Source organism: Canis lupus, chromosome 22, assembly GCF_011100685.1.
Source record: "Canis lupus familiaris isolate Mischka breed German Shepherd chromosome 22, alternate assembly UU_Cfam_GSD_1.0, whole genome shotgun sequence".
NCBI classification, from domain to species: domain Eukaryota; kingdom Metazoa; phylum Chordata; class Mammalia; order Carnivora; family Canidae; genus Canis; species Canis lupus.
The window spans coordinates 10856385-10881159 of record NC_049243.1 but is presented as its reverse complement, the minus strand read 5'-3'; the positions used below and the strand labels follow the sequence as shown (position 1 = coordinate 10881159).

The 24775-nt window shown below is 34.5% G+C and overlaps 1 long non-coding RNA gene across 1 annotated transcript; it reads right to left on the bottom strand.

Moving 5' to 3' along the window:
• Positions 1-1919: 1919 nt before the first annotated feature.
• Positions 1920-24167, bottom strand: LOC111091829. Its single transcript, XR_005375992.1, has 3 exons — positions 24001-24167; positions 9820-10012; positions 1920-2105 (listed from the first exon to the last, which is right to left on the bottom strand). It is a non-coding gene; the product is annotated as an uncharacterized LOC111091829 (long non-coding RNA).
• Positions 24168-24775: the final 608 nt, after the last annotated feature.

The window sequence follows — 24775 nt, the reverse complement described above, 5'->3', positions numbered from 1 at the left end:
AATGAGTTTGATATCATGTATAGGAAGAATAAAGGAGAGGATCTTAAATACAGCAATATCCAAGGACTAGGAATCATAGGGAAAAGATCCAGATGAGACTGGGAAGTGGCTAGAAAGGCATAAGGAAAATAAAAAAGGGCAATGTCATAGAAGCCATGGCAAGAGAATATTTTGAGATGGAGGTGGAGGAGGGGTTATAGAACTAACAAATTTTGCCAAGAGGTTAAGTCAAAGAAAGACAAAGTGACAGTCAGGAGGTCATCTGTTCTGAAAGCAGTTTCAGAGAAGTGTTAAAAATGGAAACAAATAAACAAAACAAAACAAAAAGTGAGCTGAAACTAGACCTTGCATTATTCTGAGGACAAATGCCTATCATGATTACTACCATAGCTCAATGCTACATTTTGGTACAGCAGCAAGTTTTAAATTTGGAAGGGAACTAAAAGTGGCCTCTCAAGTGCAATATATTCTTCACTTACAACAGAGGAAAAATCTTGGTCCTCAGATTTCCAGTGGAAGAGGTGTCCAAGCTATGAGCTCAAATGAAAGAATCAACAAATACAGAAGGATTAATCACCATGAGTGAGCATCAAGGGAAGAAAACTGATTAAGATTTTCTAGAAATTTAGATATTAATGTTTTTAGGAAGAGTATAAAATGATATCTAAACACATAGGGGCACCAGGTGTCTCAGTTGGTTAGACATCCACTCTTGATTTTGGCTCAGGTCATGAAACAGGGTCATGAGATCAAGCCCCACAACAGGCTCTGTGCTCTGCATGGACTCTGCTTGAAATTCTCTCTCTCTCTCTCTCTCTTTCTCTGCCCCTTCCCCCATGCTCACTCTCTCAAATAAAATATTTTTTGAGAAAATAATAAAAGCATAAAAATATGGGCTCACAAAATTATAATGATCAGGCATAAACATAATTTCAGAAACAAATGGGCAGAACTGGAAAAGAATACAATAGAACTTAAAAATAATTGAAAATATGGGATACATGAGTTGTTCAGCCTGCTAAGCATCTGCCTTCGGCTCAGGTCACGACCTTGGGATCCTGGGATGATGTCCCAAGTGACGCTCTCTGCTCAGTGGGAAGGTTGCTGCTCCCTCCCTCTCTCTGGCCCTCCCCCTGCTTATGCTCTCTTTCTCAATAAAATATTTAAAATTTTTTTTGAATAAAAATAACAAATTAAAATATTCAATGAACAAATTAAACAGCAGACTGGATATGGATAATAAAAGAATTAGTTAACTGCAGTGGGCTTTTTCAGTAAATTATTGAAAATAGTGACCAAAAGGCAGGGGGGTGGGAGGAACTGAAATGAATGCATGTTTAAAAAAATGAAAAATATGGATGCTTGAGTGGCTCAGCGGTTGGGCAGCTGCCTTCTGCTCAGATCATGATCCTATCCTGGTTGCCGGGATCAAGTCCCGCACCCCGCTCCTGCGAGGAGTTTGCTTCTCCTTTGGCCTCTGTCTCTGCCTCTCTCTTTCTCTGTGTCTCTCATGAATAAATACATCTTTTAAAAAAATGAAAAATATCTTTAGAAATGACTCAGGTTTCAGCATAGAGACACACAAATATGGAAAATATATCTTTTATCAAAAAAAAAGATAAGAGACATGGATAATAGAATGAGACCGGTGAAATATGAAATAATATGAAGAAAAATAATATAGGACACAAGTGACTTTGTAGATCACTCAGGACAATTCCAGAAATGATACCAGGACAAATTATGTTCACATGGGAAAAAATGAAATTATATTGCTACCTCAAACTATGTAAGATACAGTCAACAAACTCTTACTGAGCAATTATGTGCCAGGTACTGCATTTATTATTAGTAATTCAGCAATGATAGGTAGAGTATTTCCATTCATAAATATATTATACCTATGCCTCTCTTCCTCTTTTTCTCCACCCCAACTCTTCCTTTCCCTCCTTCTTCTTCTCTCCCTCCATCTTTGAAGTATTGAGCCTTCCTTCAAGGTGATATTTCTCTTTCCACCAGGGCTTTAATCTGTATACTTCTTCAGAACAATCTTTATATAATGTAAATCTGATTATGAGCTTCTTGCCTTTAATGACTTCTATTCCCTTTGGAATAAAAAAAAAAAAAACACTCCATATCATGGCAAGCCAAGAGCCTTTTCATCTCTATCTCCCCAGCTTCCTGATGTATCATTAAAATGTGTACACAAGGTCTTGAGTATTCTACTATTTTCAAGCCCCTCAAACACAATGTTTTCATCTTCTCATCCCTCTACACATCCGTCTATGCCACTTCCCTGTCAAGAGGTATATCATTACATGCAGCTTTGTTCCCAGGAGTTTTTCTCATTTTTATTAGGCACTATCTCTTCTAGGAGGTAAGCACGGACTATTTCCCCTTCCTTTCTATACAGCTTTCTGTCATAATACTTAAAGCATTAATTTATAGTGTTTGCTTTTCTAATTCCCTACTAAAATGTAATAAGGTCACCAAAGATAAGAAATTGTATACATCCTTAAGGTTTGGAACAATGATTACATATTTTTAAAGGCAGCAAAAATCACCTGAGCCAAACACAAACTTAACATATTAAATGATTCTTTTTGAAATTTTTCTATATCATAGTCATTCTGGACTTGTTAAATAATACTGTATTGGAGAAAATTACAGAAACATAAAGGACCAGGATACCAGAATAGTAATATGTAAGAAATGATTATAATGAGAGCCTTTGACTTCAGTTTTGGTCATGTGATTTACTTTGCTAACAAGATGTTAGCAGAGGAGCTTCACGCAAGGACCTAAAATGTGCTGGATGGCGGGTGTTCCTTCTTGTGCTAAATATGTAACCAACTAGAAGAAAATGTCCTGTCTAGCTCACTGGTGGTTTTTTATTTTCTTGTTCTTGTCCTCTGAAAATGCAAGTGCATATGTAATAATTCCTTGCAGGTAATAGGATTCTGATTAAAAGGCTCTACTGAACTGTGACTTATCTCTCTACTTGGAATTTGCAAATGCTAATGAACTTGCATATTTTTCTTATATGCCGTACAGACATCCAGTTCACTTTGCTCCCACCTGATTTCCTGAAAAAGTAACAGTCTCGATCCATAATTGTCCCGATGTAGGGCTTATTTACTTAGCCAAAAATGTTCACCTCTGACAGTCACATATAAATCCCAAACTGAAGCTATGCCAATCAAGGTTCTAATTCGGAGGTAGACTATGCCTCCAAGACTAGCACCAGATTTGCTCTTTTACTGAGCAGAATTCTATAGACAGGAAGAACTCTTATTGAAGCCATTTGAATCAGCCTGTTAAAAAAATTTTTTTTTTGGAGAAGCTGTCTGACTCACCGGAGCAACATAAAGAAAAAGACAGCCCTGAGTGAAAAAAAAAAAAAAAATGAGGTCACAACAAGAAAGGAGTATTCGGGTTACTCAGAAATCTCAAATACCATAAAAAGTAAATCAAAGAGCCATAACAGGATTTCTGGAGACACCAGTGCTTCAGCAACTTGGCAGCTCAGTTTATTACAGTGGAGTGATAATGAGGCCATGCTTTAGGATCCAGAGTGGACCACTTACTCTGGTAGTGCTCCAAGACCACAGACTTCACCCCTAACCCAAATCAGAAGCCGTGAAACATTGCTGTCAGTTACATAGGGGCTTGAATGATAGAGTTCTGATGGAACAGTGCAAATCTATCACCACCCACTGAAAAGGCAGGTCAAGGCACAGGTCCTATTGATGGAGCATGTGTTAGGTTGAACAGACTCATCTCAGGACAGAAATACAACATTACAGAGTTGAAGATTTATCAGTTGTCAGTTTTCCTCATGTTCTTTGTTCATGTTGTTGTCTTTCATAATTCATTAGCTAAAAATGGGCAAAGGGTCACTCATAGTGGAAGGTTACCTGGTGTCCTAAATCTAGTTCCAATGATGCCTGAGGTCTGAATAGCCCACAGGAAGAAAACGAGCCTTTAAAAAAAATAATTTGAGAGAGAAGACACGAGCAGGGAGGGGAGGCAAAGGGTGAAGCAGGCTCCCCACTGAGCCAGGAGCCCAACATGGGCCTCCATCCCAGGACCCTGGGATCATGACCTGAACTGAAGGCAGAAACTTAACCAACTGAGCCACCCAGGTGCCATCAAAATAAGCCTTTCTAATATAAAATAAGCATACATTCTTGGAAACAATTCTAGCGAAACTGGCATAACTATATTTGAGGCTATCAGCTAAATAAAAAGACATTACATGGAAGCAGCACAGGAAAATAGTTTTAAATTTAATTCATTTATAAAAGTTAGGTCTTATTGATACATCACTGTGGCTATAATAACAGTTCCTAAGAAAGGTGGTCATTGATATTCCATATGAAAGGTGTCAAAAATGTCTAATTAACAGAAAACACTTTATTGGTAAGGATGTTATAATGAGAAATATAACAAAGAGACAGATATTCATTTCATACATCAATAAAATATGTATAAATTCTAAGTATTCTTTACTTTGGTAATTATATGTATAACCCCATAAATAAGTTACTACCTGTGGTAAAATATAACCCTTCATTTTAACAAATGGGCTATCACTAACTGTGAGGTAAAACATGATATAACCAGGTAGTATCACTTGGTAACTTTTGGAAATATTGGTCGTTTCCTACAAAAATAGTAGTTCTATGACTGAGATTTAAGTGGAAAAAAATGAATTTACACTAGAAATTCATGATTCCATATTAAAGAATTAAGGATATTTGGAGCAGCTGGGTGGCTCAGTTAAGTGTCTGCCTTTGGCTCAGGTCATGATCCCAGGTCCTGGGATTGAGCCCCACCTTAGGCTCCCTTCTCCCTCTCCCCTCTACTCATGCTCTTTTCTTGATATCTCTGTCAAATAAATAAATAAAATCTTTAAAAATAAGTAAATAAAAAAAATAAATAAGGGTATTGAACAAAACAGTACTACAAAAAATAAATAAAGGGGTTGGGGATAAAAAGAGAGAAATTGTAAGAATTTTACAGTGAGGATAAAGAACTTAAATAGCTTCCTCAAATAGTCTTCCTCAAAAGTGGTTCTGGCCTGACAGTCATGAAGCTCTACACTCAGAAAATATATACATGTATTCAAGCAGACACCACTCATTTTCAATCATTCATTGAGCAAAATGTCCCAAAGAAAGTGAGCTAGTAAGAAGAAAAATGAAAATGACACAAATTAGTGTTATCAAGCTTCATAATTATGAGCAGTTATGAAATCAAAAATTATGATCTCATGGTTATAAATTAGGAAATGAAGACAAACTCTAGAATAATATAAAAACAAATAATGGCTATCAAACCTTGAATAAAAATCATCATGAGCACCTGAAAAGTTAGGTTAAAATTCTAATGAACATTTTTACATCAAAGAGACCTGTATCAGGAGAATATAAAATAGGTAAACATTAGAAACACATTCATATGTCATGATCCGATGTATCTTTCTTTACCATCTTAATATGCTCTCAGTAAGAGCAAAGTGGTAACAAGAGAACAAATAAAGCAGGAAACATTCTCATCATTAAAATCTCAGAAAACTTCCAAACTACAGTAAAAAAATGAAAAAAATAAAATATTAAAATGACATCTTCTAGGTGCCAGTGTAGACATTTAATAAGCTCTGGTTAGGGAATACAGAACATAGATGCCTGAAAAAGAGAGTGGATTTCTTAAAAACCTCTAAGTATAAAAAGGCAGAAAATTTTTATTTAATGTAAAACAAGAACTGATCAAGTAGATTGAATATTTTCCCAGGTAATTAAGCTCTGTAGACAGATAACTTACATGAAAATAAGTTAATGAAAATATACCAACAAAATTAAAAACACATTAGAGAAAATAAAAACTATCACAAGAAAAGTGGCTTTTCAGTCAAAAAACAATAGTGGGAGACTTTTGGTAACACAAAGAGTACTTATAACTCAAAAAAAAAAAACCTGGGAATTCTAGGAAAGTGTATTTGAAATGAGAGGCAGGATAACAGAAATATAGACTCATTGTACAAATAAGAAATACGTGGGGCTATGTAGAATTATAGTGTCAATTTCTATGAATATCTTAATGGAAACATTTTATTCATGAAAAATTTCATGAAAGCTTTCAAAAGGTATAACTTTCTATTTTAAAAAGAGTCCAGCATCTAGTTAATAGAAAAGAACAAGAAAAAGAATAAAAAGGAACAATTTGAAGATTGTACTCTTCTCTCATTGATACAAGAAGCCAAGCAATGACTTAGGCAGACTTGTTTTTTCTTCTTTACATGATAATTCTCATTTCTGTAGAGAGAGCTGTGTTGTCTTGACCGTCTTCACAGGGGTTTGTGTAGACAAAGCTAGGAGCATCGCTTATTGTACTTGTTCTCAAAGGTTCTGAGGTCACAGTCGTTGTCGTCTGTGCTGTCTCTCTGCCATGCTTCTTGACTCCCAGGACTGTGCTCTGCCTCCCCATCCAGAAATATCCCCCATATGCTGCTCTCACAAAGAGGGACTCAGAATCTCGGAGAGGGTTATGCATCTAGCCATACATAGACTCTAATTTGAATGATCCCCTTACAGAGTTGAATGTTATTATGGAAGGACAGGAGTCTAAGGCCAGAGATTGTGTGCACTGAATAGCCTTTAGTAAGCCTGGAGAGAAGGATTCAAACCAGATGGGTGCTGCTAAAAACAGGTGTGCAAGAGAAGGTGCCCATTCAGCAGTTTTAGTATAAAAGAATAATTTGCCTAGGGCTGTCACAGCAGCATCTTTAGAGTAACGTACCTACGCAAATTCAGAAAATTGTATTGTTTGGCTTCGTTATATAGGATTTCTCTGCAAATCAAGTGAAAGCAACCACTTTGCTCGATCCTCTACTTTATAATTCTTTTCCTCACTCTGTCCTTTTGGAGAATATTAAAACACAATTCACTCTCCTTCAATTTGTGTGGAGATGAGACTGGATAGAAGTGCCACGGAGCTGACAGGTCATACTTTAAATTAACTTTCCCAAATAAGAATTTAATCTAGTTTCAATAAAAGAGTTATTAACCACTTTTAATTAGGGAAAGCAGGCTTGAATCTGGGGTACTTTCTTCAGCTCCCAATGCAAGGACTGATCATTAGTCACTGATGGTATCAGGGCTTGTCTTCAAAGGGCTGTGGTACAGAGGCCCACCAAACAAATCTCTGGAGAAAGGAGAGGGTTTGAAATGCACAGTGCTGGGGATATTCCACAGTTTGACTTGATTTGCAAAGGCTTTATCTTGGTGTCAATACAGAGTGTCTTCCTAAATTGACTTTTGGCAGTCGCTAAAGACAACCAACAAGGGCAAATCACAGCTAATAAAATATGTGAGCTTATCCTCACCACGAGAAAGCAAGCTGTATTTGCTGAGTAGAGCCGCATACATGAGCAGATCTGAAATTCTGTGACTGCTTAATCCTATCTTTCATCACACCTGCTTGATATCCAATAACAAGGAGTTTTGCTTGTCAGTTTACAAATCAATGGCAGATTTAGGCAAACGTGAGGTCATGCGACCATAGGCAAGTAACCTTTTGCACCCACCACATGTGTCTCTTAAACCCTATAGGTGTGGGCAATGATATACAAAATTGGGAGAGGGCTTGTATCAATGCTGAAAAGTTAGAAGAATACCTTACAGTTCATATTTCATAGACCTTAAGGCACTTCTGCCAAATTAGGTACAAACTGAATTGAAGTAAGGATGAAAGAGCAAACTCGTTTCATTAAAGAGCTTGGAGAGTAAGCAGAAGGAATCTTGATAAAGCCTCATAGCTACTTCTTAACCTGAAAGGGGAGACAGCAGAGCATGAATGAATGCCAGGGCGATGTTAAGACTTTCCATTATGGAGGTTGTGTAAAATGCAGAGAAAGTCACTTATCAAAACTTCTTCTGAAAGTGATAGAATAAGCAGTTCAGTAGGGGATCCTTCACATCAGATGAGTAGCACAAAGTCTACACTGTCAAAATTCATCTTGTCTGGGGCTACAAGCCAGCAGAGTCCTGATGCCTTTTTGGCATGGGTGATTGCAACATGCAGAAATGAGCAAGCAGTGAAAATCATCAGACCTGTGAAAAGATACAAGGTGGAAGAGGCGGCGCTGCACAATCAGAAGAATCAAGAGAAATGTCACTCTCTGAAACAGGTTGTACTGCACAATGTTCCAGGAAATGCTGCCTTGGGTCTGCAAAACTTCTGCATAGTGACGGTGAGGGACTGATTCAAAATCAGGGAAGAATGGTAAAGATGGAATTACAGTTATGACTTAAACTATGTTATAGACAATGAAATATACACAGAACAGTGAGCCACATCACCTGCTCAAGGAATTCACCCAGAACTGAGGAGGTCTGTGAACATACGAAAAAGAAGATGGGCAGACACAGTATATCCAGGATTTCCAATGTACTAATAATTGAAATTTTAGAGTTTAAAAGCTGAAAACAAAGGAAAATATAATTAAAGAAAATACAGAACATACACACACACACACACACACACACACACAAACTATTGTCCAACGTTGAAGAAATAACTGAAGCTGCAGACAAATTGAATGAGTTTACTCAGTATCAGGAGAAACTGATCAAGAGGCAAATATGTATCAAGATAAAAAACAAAACAAAACTATAGTAGAAAGACATACAAATCCAAGGAGAAGAGAAATTTATTTAATGATTCATCAAAAATTTTATTTTTATTTATTTTTTCATCAAAAAATTTAAATGACTTGCTTACTTTGAATGTTTCAAGATGTATGAAGATATGACTTTAAGAAAGAGAAGAAAATATCAAGAATTCTCTAGGATGTTGTCTTTTTCTCTAATAACTAGATCAAGACAGCCACAGATATAAAGGGATAAGAAAGACCACCACCCATATATATGCTTAAAATATATTTAGAGATTGAATAATTAAAGACTACAAGAACAGGAAAGTACAGATATAAGACCATGATGATAGACAACAAAGAAACTCTGGAAATATTAGAGTTGTATTTTTAAAATATTACTATTTTGGTTATAACTTAATGCAAATTAGAAAGAAAACTGCCTTAGGATAGGTAATATGTAACAGCAATAAAATTTTATAACAACAGTCTGAGTCTAAGTGTAAATTATGTCAGTAAAAACTATAAATTGAGGGAAAGTTGGAAGAAGCTAAACATTAAAATCTTGAGGATATATGCTGTTGTTTATAATTAGAAAAACAAAGATGTGTTTTTCTAAACATTTGAAGGCAACCACTAGTGGAAAAAGCATAGATATTTACCTGCCAAATCAATACATTACAAGGAGGAAAATATAAAAATAAATAAAAAATAAAAAATAATAAAAGGAGGCAACTAGGAAATAAGAGAAAGCAGAAAGCAATCATAATGGACAAACATACCCATTTCCCTGATAACCATAAATTAATTCTAAAAGCTATAATAAAAACACAGACTCTTAGAATGGGGGGAGGGATCAAAATTCCATGATATACTCTTGACAAAATGCATACCTAAAATAAAAGGCAAAGAAGGGCTAATTTGCTGAATTAATTGTGTTTAAATGCTTCTCAGCATGTAATTGACAACAGCAATTCTCAATACAAGTTTAATCAGCCTATAGGACCCTCTTGAATAACTGAAGGCATTTCCATCTGAAAGGATTTTTTTAGCACGCTACTCAGATGTAAAATGTGTTAAAAAATAATGTCAGAGAAGCATATTACAAACTGTCACTCAGAGTGCCCTTAGTTTTACACAAGTTTCTGTATCTCCGGTTTTACCTGGTTGATGGGAATATGGGCCATTTTATTGCATTTATATTTTAAATTTTCTGAAAAATACTTAGAACACAGCTTATTTTAGTAAGAAATAAAAGAATAAAGATGAATCAAAGAACTTTGCCCATCCGGGAAGTGTGGAACTTTCTCATCCAGGTTTCTGTGATGGTTTGTGCATCTTTTCCGATGGGTACAGCTTAAAACAAAACAAATATTAAGGTTTTATTTAGAGATTTGTAAGTTCCAGTTTCATTTTCTCTCTTTCATTAGCGTTATATTCAGCCACTAAAAGTGAAGGAAATTGAATAAAGGCAAATTTGAAATATGCAGTAGCTCACACAAAATAGTTTAAGAACCACCTAGAAAGTGTTTTACATAAATATAACACCTAACACTTAATAGTCTTCTGCCTCTTAATGTGCAGTTTGCACTATTAAAGCCAATTGCAAATAAATAAAATAAAATAAAATAAAATAAAATAAAGCCAATTGCTTCCTATATCCCTTATAAAACAGAGATGCCACTTTCTCCTCTCCAAAGACTAATGTGATAAAAAAAAAAAAACTTTTTAACTTCAAAAATCTGTTTATGCCTTTCCCACCCCCAAAAAAAACAAAAAAAAAAGAAACAAAACAAAAAAATCCTGTTCTTACACAGTAGACAGCACTTACCACATAATAAAATATTAAGAATCAAAACACTAAATCTAAACTAATTTGAAATAAGTTCCATACCTACTAAATGTCTCTCTTGATATTATTTAAAATGCACAGATGGTAATAAGAGATAACGCAGATAAATCGCACATAGTGATGTGATTCAAAAACCTTTCCCTTTGCCTAAAGAATTTGAATTCGGGGAATTAGTAAGATCGCTTCTGTGAATGTTCAGAATAACTTATTTAATAAGACAAAAACATAATAAAAAATTTCTAGAAAAGCTAACATTTATATGACAATAATATTTTGTGAAATTCAGAATGATCAACATTTGTATTATGATTTTTTTTCTTCAAATTTCATGGCTGTGACACACACACACATAACTGTATTCTCAGTTCACAGCATAAATACTTGCACCAGCTGTTGATGCCATGCCTTGTTTTACTTTTTGTTATTTTCCATTTCTCCCTGATGAAGACCACTCTCATGTATTTAAGTTACTATTTTAAATATGTAGACATCTTTGCATAGCATATAGCGTTATTTATTCTTTCTTATATAGTATTCTTTTCCAATTTCATTCCTTGCTTACATTTCTTTTTCTCTCTCAGTGGATTCATTGAACGCTATCTATAAGCTCTTTCCAAACTATTGTAACTTAAGTTTTTGCTTTTAACTGCCACATATTATTCCACATTTTAGTAGTATATAACTTAGTGGTCAACATCACAAATTCTGAAACCTAGCAGTCAGAGACAATATAAAGATGAATATAATCCTATCTTTTTAGAGACTTGTGGGATCATTGTAAATATATAATGAATTTTTAAGAGTTATAAAAAGCAGTATAATTTTCTGCCTACACATAGTCATATGCACACATCCAGGAAAGGAACTGCTATGCCATAAGGAATAGACATTCTTCGTTTCAGTAAATACTGACATATCACTTAGAAGCATGTGGATATTATTTGCATTTACAATGAGAGCTACCGAGTTTCTCTACACATCCTTGAAAATAAATTCTGCGAACTCTCTTTCCAATTTTTGTGACTCATGGATATGCGTGACTGCTTAATTTGCATTTCTGATTATTATTAGTAAGTTCCTAGTCTTTGAGCACCTTCTGCAGATTCACATCCCTGTTCAAAGCACTTTCCATGCTTTACTGCTACTCTATAGTGACTGTATTTTTTATTTGCCAGAGCTCCCTTTGCAATCTAGATACTGACCTGTTGTAGACATGGAAATATGTTATCAGAATATATTATACATCTGTAAATTTAATGAAGTGACACATTTTTAGTTTGGATGGAGTAAAATGCATTATCTTCAAATCCAGTTTGTGCTTTTGGAGTCCTGCTAAAGATGTCTTCCAAGCCTAGGTCATTAAGATAGTTTTCACCACTTTCTTCATTTAGGTTTTTATTATCTTAATCCATTTAACATTCACCTTTATATGTGGTAAAACTGGGATTAAGCTTTATTCTCCATGGCAAACAATTTTCTGGACGTTGAACAAATAAGCTGTCTTTTCTCCATTGCTTTGCAGTATAACCATATTTCAACCTCTTGTATGTATGTAGCTCTATTTTTTAGCTCTATATTCTGTATACTGGTTAATCCATTATGATGCCAATACTGATTTTTATGGCAATGGCTTGTAGTATGTTTTAAGGTATAGTAAGATAAGTCCTATTCTCTTGGCTCTTCTTTTAAAAACATGCCCTAACTCATTGTGTACCTTTATTAAACCCAAAATTGTAGATTTTGTTGGATACCTCTAAAAACCCAGGTGAAATACTTCTACCATGTTGACTGTGAACCTCCTTCTTAATTTTAATCTTAATATCAGTAATAAACTTAATTATTTCTATGAATACTTTTGGAATTCTTGGTTAATTCTTAGAAACCTTTTTTTTTTTTTTTTTTTTTGTGGTTACTATCAGAATGGTACTTTATCTCATTTTGGTGTTATTGGTGCTACCATTCCTGAGTGAAAGCTATTACTTTCATATTCAATAAGTTTATTGATATTTGAAGTTTCATTTCATATTTTCATATTCAATAAGTTTACTGAAATAGATTATTCTAATAGTTTGTTGGGTCTGCTGGATTTTCTTTGTAGTTGATTATAGCACCTGAAAAATGATAGATTTATCCCTTCCAAACATTGCACAATTGTTTTCTGGCCTTATAGCATTCACCATATTCACAGTTCCATCTTAAAAGGCAGTAACAATAGCAGACATCATTGTCTTCTTTCCAATTTATTTATTTTATTTTATTTTATTTATTTTATTTTTTTTCTTTCCAATTTAAAATGAAGATGTGCTAAAGTTTCTTGATTTTGGCTGTAAATTTGGGTATATAGCCTTTAATAAATTAAGGAACTTCCTTCTTCATTTCTAGATTATGGAGTATATCTTCCAGTCATGATCTCAGGGTAGGTAGATGGAGTCTCACTTCAGGCTCCACGGACAGTACTGTTTCTACTTGAGATTCTCTCCTTCTCCTACTCCCTCTCCCCACCCTCTGCTCACACATGCTCTCTTGTGCTCTAAAACAAATAAATCTTTTTGTTTTTTTTTTTAAAGATTATTTATTTATTTATTTAAGAATGAGAGAAAGAGAGAGAGAGGGAGAGAGAGAGAGAGCAGGAACAGGACAGGAGAGGTAGAGGGAGAAGCAGACTCCTCACTGAACAGAAGCCGGACCCAGGACTCAATCGCAGGACCCTGGGATCAGGACCTGAGTGGAAGGCAGATGCTTAGCCAACTGAGCCACCCAGGCACCCTAAATAAATCTTAAAAAAGAAAGAACCACTCATACAAGAAAGTTAACCTTTTCTTTTGAAAAACTGTTCAATCATATGTTTTGCGTATGTGTGTAATCTAATAAAACAAATGAATAAGCAAAAATCAGAACCACATCTATAAGTACAGAGAACAAGCCAATTGTTGCCAGAGGGGAGGGGGTGGGGGATGGGCAAAATGGGTAAGGTGGAGTGGGCAATACAGGCTTCTAATCCTGGAATGAGTCATAGGAACAGAAGTTACAGCATAAGGAATATAGTCAATGAGTCTGTAATAGTGTTGTATGGTGACAATGGTAGCTACACTTGTGGTGAGCACAGCATAACAGAGAAGCTGAATCACTATGTTGTATATCTGAAATTAATGTAACATTGTGCGCCAACTATACTCAAAAGAAAAATTGTTAAAACTTACCTGTAAAACTGCCTGAGTCTGAGACTTTTTGAAGGTTGAACCATAGGGTTGGACATGGGATGAGGTGAATTTCCCTTTTTTGATTACTGGAATATTTATTCTCCTTCCAATTCTAGTATTTTTTTTTTCAGAAATGAATTCATTTTTTCTAGATGGTAGCCTAGCAAATTATTACTTTATTATATATTAACTATCTATGGTATCTATAGTTGTTCTCCACAATTAATGGATTCTATTAAATGTTGTAGTGTACTCATAGGGAAAAAAATCATTAATTCTCAATCCCCTTTCAATAGAAATCGTATAAATTAGCTGTTCTTTTTTTATTTCCATAACCCAAGATCTAATTATTAGAAGCATATTTTCCAAGCTAATAATTGTGTAAGGTATCTAAAATGTTTAGACATGACACAATATAAACTAACAGATGTATTATTTAATGAAGGCAAAGTGACATCCAACTTACTGGTTAAATAACATTTATGTACCACTCACTACATATTAAAAGCTCCTCTATTCATCCAAAAAATCTTGGGGAAAGCATTTTCAAAGTTATAATAAATAAAAAAAAAGTTAAAAACATTTTTAATATCATACTGCCTCTCTACGTCTTGGAATTAAGGATTGTAACGGATTCCTAATTGGTTGTAAACCAGCTCTTTTAATGACACAAATATATCCCCAGTTGTAGCCTATTAGATATTAATAGTCATGACAGAGGGGATTCTCTGTCCACTCTTCTTGAGCATGGTTCATTTTATGGTTTCCCTCTTCTTGGCTTCAACTTTTCTTTATCTCTCAGCTCAAGTTCATACAATATGCTAATAAATTATGTTTTTCACTTCAATGTTAAACACAATGATTCACTTTAACCAAACTTATGGCTAAGTTACACCCCCCCCCTTTTTTTTTTTTTGGAAACCTTGAAACAATTTATTGAGTTGCTTTATACAAGATTAACAATTTCCATACCACCCCCCAACACCAACATACTCGCGCCGCACAAAAGCCACAGCCCCTCTCACACCTCAGGAGCGGCTGCACCAGGGACAGCCCTACAGCCCCAGGCCCCGCTCTGCCTGCCGGCCCGCCTGGCCGTAGCTGTGGAAGTCATTCACTCTTTCGTTACCACAAATTTCTATCAGATTTCCATCTAGTTTCCATTCCAGATTTAATATCAGTAAATTTAGGCCTGGAGAGTAAAGCAGATGGATAAGTTAGCCAGTGATGTCCAACTGATCAAAAACAATGTGATATACCTACTTGGCTGTGATGTGTCACTGATGCATACAGTTTTAGATATTTTTCTAATATATATGTTTATATTTCTAATACATATCTATTTTTCACTCACATGCGTGTGCACACACATGTCTTCTCTAAAAAGGGGGTAAATGTTTGAATCAGTTATATTCAGAGTGGCATAGGACCAATTGGCATAGGACCAATTAAAGAGCTATTTGTTAGTCCATCTTTTTTTAGTTACATCAAGATTTTACCATTCTGCTATCTAAAAGAGCAACTAGTATTCTAATCTCCATCAAGAATATAGATTATATGTATATATATTAGTGTGTATATGTATAGCATATATGTTAGCAAAGAAATGGCAATGCAATTGAAATTTCAAGTAAATTAATCTATCCTCATCTTAAACACAGTTAAAGATAAGTCTACTATAGAAGAGAGAGAGAGATAGACGAGTGAGAGAGAGAGTTACACTGATACTAGGTCTAAAAAAAATCCTAGACTTGGAATGTGAACTTTTTGTCATGCAGGAAAGATTAAGTCACTTGAAGATAATAAGGTATAAAACAGAATTAGTGCCTTTATTCTCTATATTAGCAATGAAATTTGTTTTTGGTAAAATCTGATTGCTGTAAATTCCACCCATTAGGAATAAAATATGTGCATATAGATTACAGAAAGATCAATCAATCGATCTATCTGTCTATCTCAACTTTCCTCTCAGAGCCATCCCTGGAATAAATGTCAAATTTCTAGGAGGGAGAAAAATGGAAATGATTGCCTTCACACTTAACAAAGGTAACAATGTATGGATTTTTTTTTTACTTCTTTTTTAAATATTTTATTACTTTATTCATGAGAGACACAGAGAGAGGCAGAGACATAGGCAGAGGGAGAAGCAGGCTCCCTGTGGGGACCTTGGGGATCTTAACCTGAGCCAAAGACAGATGCTGGACCACTGAGCCACCCAGGCATCCTTTTTTTTTTTTTTTTTTTTTTTTTTTTAACTTCTAAGGATACTATCAACAAGTGAAAAGTCAGCCCACAGGATGAGAGAAAATATTTGTCAATAATGCATACAATAAAGATCCAATATTCAGAATGTATAAAGAACTGGTATAATTCAAAAGCAAAAAAAAAATTAATTAATTAAAAATAGACAAAGGGTTTGACTAGACATTTCTCCCAGGAAGATATTCAAATGACAGAAGACCACATGAAGAGCTCAGTATCATTTGACCTTAGTCAAATGCAAATCTAAGCCTCAGTGAGATACTTCACACCCATAAGGCTACAATAATAATAACAACAAGAAGAAATGGTGAGGATAGAGAGTAAATGGAACACCCTCACAAATTGCTAGACTGAATGTAAAATAGTGCTGATACTATGGAAAATAGGTTGCCATTATTATATAACCCAACATTTCCCATTCCTATATATATATATACCCAATATACTTGAAAACATATGCCCATACAGAACTTAGGCACTAATGTCCATGGCAGCATTATTTGGAATTGCTAAAAAGTGGAAACCCAAATGCCATGAATGAATGAATGAATGAATGAATGAACGAACTGTGGTATATACATTAAACATATACTATCCATCCATAAAAAGGAATGAAGTGCTAATACATGCTTATAAGCATATATGTACCTCAAAAACCTTAAGCGAAGGGAAAGAAGCCAGATATAAAAGGTCACATATTGAATGATTGTATTTAAATGAACTATCCAGAATAATCAAATTTCTGGTTGAGTGTCTGCCTTTGGCTCAGGGTGTGATCCTGGAGTCCTGGGATTGAGTCCTGCATCGGGCTTCCTGCATGGAGCCTGCTTCTCCCTCTGCCTGTGTCTCTGCGTCTCTCTGTCTCTCTCATGAATGAATAATAAAATCTTTAAATAATTTTTTCTAAAGTTTCAAGAAGTAGTTTAGCTGTTGCTGGATATGTCAAAGTGGGAGGAATGGGCAGCTTTCTTTTTGTGGTGATGAAAATATTCTAGAGTCAGATAGTTTTGATTTTGTACAACATTGTGAATATAATAAAGCCACTGAGTTATACACCTGAAGATAGTGAATTTTAGGGATGCCTGGGTGGCTCATCAGTTGAGCACCTGCCTTCACCCCAGGACGTGATCCTGGAGTCTTGGAATCAAGTCAGGCATCAGGCTCCCTGCATGGAGCCTGCTTCTCTCTCTGCCTCTCTCTGTGTCTCTCATGAATAAATCAATAAAATATTAAAAAAAAAAACTCTTAAAAAAAGATGGTGAATTTTAAGATAATAAATGAAATCACAGTAGAAGGAGGAAAAAAAAATCCAACCATTTAAGCTGTACAATTTGGTGTTCCTTTTATTGCTGGTAGTATTCCATTGTATAAATATATTTCTATTCGTGCATTTACCACTCAATGAGCGAATTCTTTTTAGTTCTTGGCAATTATCAATAATGCTGCTACAAATACACATGCAAGTCTGTTTGGATGTGTTCTCAATTTCTCTTGAGGAGATATCTAGAAATACAATTTTTGAAGCTGTCAAATGATTTCAAAAGTGGTTGAACCATTCTGCTTTCTTACCAGCCATACATGGCATTGCCAGTTGCTCCAATTCTGTGCCAACAGTTGGAATTGTCACACTTTTACATTTTGGCCGTTCTTAGTGAATGTGTAGTAGTAACTTACTGTGATTTCAGTGTGCAGCATCCATGATAGCAGTATTCCTGCAGGCTACTATAACAACTACTGTAGTCTAGGTAGTTTCAATAAGTATTTCTCACAGTTCTGGAGAAGTCTCAGGTGTAGGTACCAGCAGATTTGATGTCTGGTAAATGACCTGTCCCTGGTTTACAAACAGCTGCCTCCTAGCTGTATCCTCAAATGGTGGAGAAAAAGATGGTCTCTCTGTCATGTTTCTTCCTACAAGATCACTAATCCTACCCATGAGGGCTCCACCCCTCCATGACCTGCCTTCCAACTTCCAAATGCCATCACAATGGGGATTAGGACTTCAGCACATGGATTTTGGGAAGATACATTCAGTCCACAGAAAACACTAATAATATTGAACATCTTGAAATAACTGCTATTCATATATTTTGATAAACTGTCTAAATCTTTCTTTTTAATTAGATCGTTTGCATTCTCTTAATAAGCTGAAAGAATAGTTTATGTATCTTCTGGCTAGATCTGTTTCTGACATGTTTTGGAAAATATTCTCCTGGTCTGTGGCTTGAATTGTCTTTTTATTAACTGTGTTTATATAATATAAAAAATATTTAATTCAAATAAAATCCAATTAAGCTACTTTTTCTTTCGTGGTTTATCAATCTTTGCCTAAATATTACATAATATTATGTCTCACATAAGTCTATAGCCCATTTTGAATTGATGTTTTTATATGCATTAGTAATAATCAAGCTTCACTGACACATTGCTGACCACACAGCTGGATATGTGGAGATCTATTTCTTGATTATCTGTTTCATTGAACAATACATCAAACCTTACACCAAAACAAGTCCTTATTACAGATTATATAAAGTCTTGAAATCAGGTCATGAATGCTCTCCAATATTTTCTTCTTTTTCAGCAATGCTTTTGGTATTTTATGTTCTTTGCATTTATATTTGAACTTTATCATCACTTTGTCAACTTTTATAAAAATGCCTGTTGAGATTTTGAGATTTCACTGACTTTATAGATCTATTGGGATGGTCATAACAACTTATCCATATTGAGTCATCCAATATTGTATTTTCTCTCAGCAATTTTTTGTAATATTCAGTACATATAATATCCTTACATATTTTGGTACAACTTATGCTTATATATTCAATATTTCATGCTATTATAAATGATATTTTTCATTTGCTTTTTGACAAGAATTAAAATAAAATTTTTGAATATTGATCTGAATCTTTTTTATTGATCTGAATCCTACAACCTTGCTAAATACATTTTTTTATTTCTATAAGTATTTGTTATATTAATATAATTTCTATAAGTATTTGTTATTTTTTAATAACCTATAGATTTCTCTTTTAGATTTGAGAGAGCATTCATGTGAGATCAGGAGAAGGGGCAGAGGGAGAGGGAGAGAGAGAATCTCCAGCAGGCTTCCTCATTGAACCCAGAACCCAACATGGGGCTCAATCTCATCACCCTGAGATCATGACCTGAGCCTAAATCAAGAATCAGATGTTAACCGACTGAGCACCCAGGCACCCCTATTCTATAGTATTTTCTGAAGGTATGGCTCTGTCATTTGTCAATGGAGATTTTCTTCTTTCTTTTCCATCTATATACCATTTTTTCTTTCCCTATTGCACAGACTAGAACTTCTAGCACAATGCTAAGAGGAAACACAGAGATTAGCTATCTTTGTCTGATTCCTGAATTTAGGTGGGATCTTTTAGTCTTCCACTTTTTTTTTTTTTTTTTTTTTTTTTTTTAGTCTTCCACTATTTAAGTGTGGTATCATGGTATCACCTATAGTGATTTCATAGAAACACTTTGTTAGCTTCAGGAAGTTCCCTTCTCAGATAATCTTGCTGGAGATTTTCATCATGAAGTGCTATTGAATTGTATATATTTCTCTGGATATACTGAGATGGTTATATGTACTGTTTTTTATTCTGTTTGTATTGGGAATTACATTGATTATGGAACATTAAACTGCTTTTGTGTTTCTGGGGTGAAATTCATTAGGTCATGATATATTACACATTTGGTTAATCACTAGATTCAATTTGCTAAGATTTTAAATGAGTTTTTGTCTGTGTTTATGTGGTATATATGCCTGTATTTTTCTTTTCTTATAATATATTTCTCTTATCTACGATTTTGTGAGCTGACCTTATCAGATGTGTGAGTATATATGCTTTTCTCTTCTAATTTCTGGATGAGTTCATGTATAAATGATACTATTTCTTCTTTAAATATATTCTAAAAATCACCAGTAAACGCAGTTTGTGTGTGGTTATTAAAAATGACTTCAATTTATTTTATAATAGTATGGCTATTCATGTTATCTATTTATTCTTGAACGAGCATTTAAAGTTTGTCCATTTAAGTTTTTTTGAGGGTTATTAGCAATAAATTTTTCATAATATCCCCACATTATATTTTTAATGCATATAGTTTCTATGTTGGTTTTCCCTATTTCTTTCCTATCATCCTGACATTAGTAATCTGTGCTTTCATTCTCTTTCCCTCCCTCTCTCCCTCATATTTTTTCCTATGTCTGTTTGAAAGTTTTTAGATTTTATTGATCTTTTCAAAGACCTAGATGCTATTTTCTCATCTAGTTCTTAGTTTTCTGCAGTATTGCAGTATTTCCTTTCTTTTGTTTAATTTGGATTTCATTTGCTTTTCTATTCCTAGTTTTAAGGTGCAAGACTAAACCATTGATTGAGATTCTTTCCAAGTTTTCTTATGTATATTTGATTATATAAATTTCCCATTAAACAAGCTTTAACTGCATCCCATAAGTTTTATGTTGAGTTTTCATTTGCTGTAACTTATTTTTATTTCATAAATATATATATATAAATACCTAAAGGCTATTTAGAGTGTAACTTTTTAATTATTTTGGAGTTTTCTAGAGTATGTGAGAGAGATGGAGGGGAAAAAGGAAGGGAGCAAAAATACGCGAGAGGAAGTTCTAGATTAATACCATTGTGGTAGGAACATATTCTGTGAGGTTTTAATCTTCTGAAGTCCACTGTGATTTGCTTTATAGCAGATAATATTGTCTATCTTGGTTCCATGTGTTTTCAGAAATAATGTGTAAAAAAGGAATGTGTATTTTGCAGTTGTTGGGTATAGTTGAGTATAGTGGTTAAGAAGTTCATTCAGATTTCCTGCTTATTATATTTTTATTTGGTCAATTACTGAGTGAAATACATTGAAATCTCCAAAATTCACTTAAAATTTGCCTATTTCTCCCTTATTCTCCCATCAGTCTCTGTTTTCTATATTTTGAAGCTGTTCATTATGTGAATATTTATAATTATTATGTATTTTTGATGTATTGCCCCTTTCATCATCAGGATATGTCATTCTTTAATACTCCTTCCCTTGAAGTCTACTGTTTCTGATATTTATATAACCACTTCAATTATCCTATGCTTCATATTTGCATAGTATATTCTTGACTAACCACCTATTTTCAATCTATTTCTACATTTAAAATGTGTCTTCTATAACAAGTATTTGATTCTTGTTTTTTAAAACCAGTCTAAAAACCTCTGCGATTGGATTTAGAAAATTTTGTAATTTATGTACTTATTGCTATAGTTGTTCTATGTCTACCAAACTGCTATTTATTCACTTCTTTCAACCCTTTGATTTCAAATTTAATATTTTTCATTCTTTGATTTTAGTTGTTCATTCTCCATTTCTTATAACTTTTGATTGAATATTAAACATCTTATTATTTTTAGCAACTCTATTGTTATTATTCTAGTTAAAACAATAATTCTAGTAGGTAGTGGACTTACCTGATTCAAACTGCAAATGGAGTGTCTTTCACTACGTGCAGCTGCTGATAACTCCATTTTTATGGTTTCCTACTGCTGCTGTCTTAGCTTGAATTTCTCTCAGTCTCAAAATATGGTAGTCAACCAAAGATTTAGGTAGAGATGTAATATACATTTTCTATGGTTTCCTTGCTTCTAGCACTCTCCATAACTCCAAAATTTTATCTATTCTCTGTACTGTAACACCTCCAGTTACCAGGATTCACCATTCTCCCACTCAGGCTATATAGTGTTGGGGAATATAATGATTTAGAAAAGCACTAAACTCACAGATAAAGCTCTATGCAGGCCTACTTTTCAATAATCAAATGTTTTCTGACATTTTGATTTTTCAATGGGTCTCCTACATGTGAGTAGTGAAGCCCCTGCTACTCACATGTAGTTTAGCTGTCAGCCATGGATTTGGGTCAATTTATGGACTGAATTTATTTATTTTAACATTTTTTAATGTATATTTTTTTTGTTGGAGTTTGAATTATGCACTGAATTTAGATCTCATTTCTTCTTCAGGCCTCATGCTATCTTGATTTCACTTCAATTTCCAGAAGTTACCACTGCCTTGTTCTTTAGCCTTTGTAACTTTAGCTGGTAAGACTGTAGCTTTTCTCAGTGCTATTTTTGGTAACATATACTCATGGGGCTTAGCCAGCACTCTCACCTTCTAATCAGAGAGTCATAATCCTACTTCTTCTTTGGTTGTAGTTATTTTGGAATTAAAACCCCTCTCTCTACCTCCTTTTTGACATTTTTCATTCTTCAGATAGCCCTTTTTATTATTCTAGTGTTTTTAATAAGTAGTGTCTACCTTGAGTTCTTGTAATTATTTCACTGTTGTTTTATTAAAATAAATTCTCCCCTGGTCAAGGTTTGGGGGAATCATCTGTTCCCATAATATCTTTCTAGGGCTGGAATAAAGACAAGAGTGTGTCTTGGGACGAGGGTGGAGAGGATAGGCTGCTGCAAAGGGCTACAGATTAACTGATAATCATCCCTGGAGGCACTGCAACATTACAACCTTGCAATAAAGTATCTTCTCTCCCAAACACTACTTGGAAAAATAAACCTTAACTGAACAACAACTCTAGTCCTGCACTGTATGAGGAGGTAATCGCACTATTTCTTCACTAATGGTTAATTAGGGTTGGCAGTATACTGGAGAGTGCCACGCAATTCTTCAAATCATCCTATTCCTCCAAATATTGACATTCTAATTATCAGAGTGTGTAGTTTTGCAAAAACACCCAAAAATACTAATTAAAAATACCTGGTATGTCAGCAAATTTGAATTAGGCACAGAAATTGACCATGAGTACAAAAGGGCTTCCCTGTGGAGTTTATATATAAATTTTGTCCCTGTCTGTGTTTACTTCCAAGTATGCCTGGTAACATGAAAGTGGAATCCCCCAATCAGGTACCCAGTATGAATTCTAAGAGCCACAGGATATAATGAGCTATCTCACTTCTGTACATCACAGACTCTCAGATTTAGTTCCCAAGCAGAAGAATTCCAATTGGCCCCCACTACTACTTCCTATCTAATTCTGCTTTTTAAATTTATTTTGTCTACATGCTATTTGCTATCCCATACTCATATCTATTTCAGTTTGAAATACAATTTCCATACTTGCAAGGTTAAAAAATAAATCCACTTGTGGAACTCAGCTGAAAAGGGAAAGATGGGATCCCTGGGTGGCTCAGCAGTTCAGTGCCTGCCTTTGGCCCAGGGCATGATCCTGGAGTCCCGGGATCGAGTCCCACATCAGGCTCCCTGCATGGAGCCTGCTTCTCCCTCTGCCTGTGTCTCTGCCTCTCTCTCTCTCTCTCTCTCTATCATGAATAAATAAATAAAACCTTAAAAAAAAAAAGATTGTCTAAAAAAATGAAAAGGGAAGGACTATCTTACCTTCTAGGTATTAAAGTTAAGAAACCGAAGTTGTTAAGGATATCTAATCTCTGACTTTCTCACTTATCCATTTATTTTTTCCATTACCTCTTCTTCCAAGTAAGATCTGTGTGCATTAGTGTTCTAATATGTAAGGCTACCCTAGGCCAAATTCTCCATGGCACAGAGTTTTTGGAGAAACTTAAAAATCTTCTCCAAATTGCACTGAATAATATTGACGGTAGGAGAGCCTCTTCTAATAATCTGGGCAGAGAAGATGTTTGCCTTACCAGGTAAGTGGAATAATAGTCTGTCTATTCATATACGAAATAATAAATGGCAAAAAAGGGAAACAGTAATAGCCCCAGGAACAAGAAATGTGCTTTGAAATAAAACAATGATTAGACATTTTCTTATTGAGATCACTATTACAAATATCTTTTCAAAAATCCTAATTGTAAAGTTGTCCTAAAATAAATAATTCCATTTCACTCTCTTCAATGTACTTTTCTACTTCTTCCTTTATAGTTGTATATACCATGTTCTATCTATTGTGTAGTACTTTGTAAAACAAAGGCACATTATATAAATGTGAGAAGTCATTATCATGTACTTACTATGCAAGACTGTACAATGCCCAGAGCAGTGAAGGGAAGGGAATTCTCTGAACAGAGCAATTTTTTGCATGTTGCTGATACGTTTCTCAAATCACAATCATTTCCATGGAAACAGTCTGTGATAATGCAAAGACAGCCACTGTCTTCTAAGATCCAGCAGAAAAATAATTTTGTCTCTGAATGCAAAAGCTTCTTAGTCAATCACAAATATTGTCAATAATTAGCAATAACAGCAAGGGGAATTCAATTATAGGCAAAGCAAATTGCCTTTTATTTAAATGTTCTCTTTTTAATGCATCCCAGTGTGAAAGTCCCTCTTTAAATTAGTGAAAGCATGTGTAATCTCAATACCTCCACTGGGGGTTATAGGAATATATGCAGTCTTGTTCTTTTGTTGAGTGTTTAGAGGCTTAGGACAAAATTATACTGCTGTTGGTACTTTGTAATGATAGATATCGATAGTAATTTAGATAATTAAGTGTATTCCAGCTTTATTTCAATTTTCTCCAGTTGTAAAATTCTTGTCTGCTAGCTTAATATATTCATGTTTATGTAAATTTAAATGCAATCATAACCATTCTATAGTCATTATCAAAACAGGTTGGACCACTTCATTTCATTCTCGGATGCTTTTTAACCTTATAGAAAGGTCCAACAAATGTTCTAGTAGAAAACAACAAAGAGGATTCATCTAATCGTGGTTCCTGTCAGTTGGGTTTAATTTTTGCAGTAGGTATCATTTTAGCCAATAGTAGAAATGTGAAAAGTTTATGAA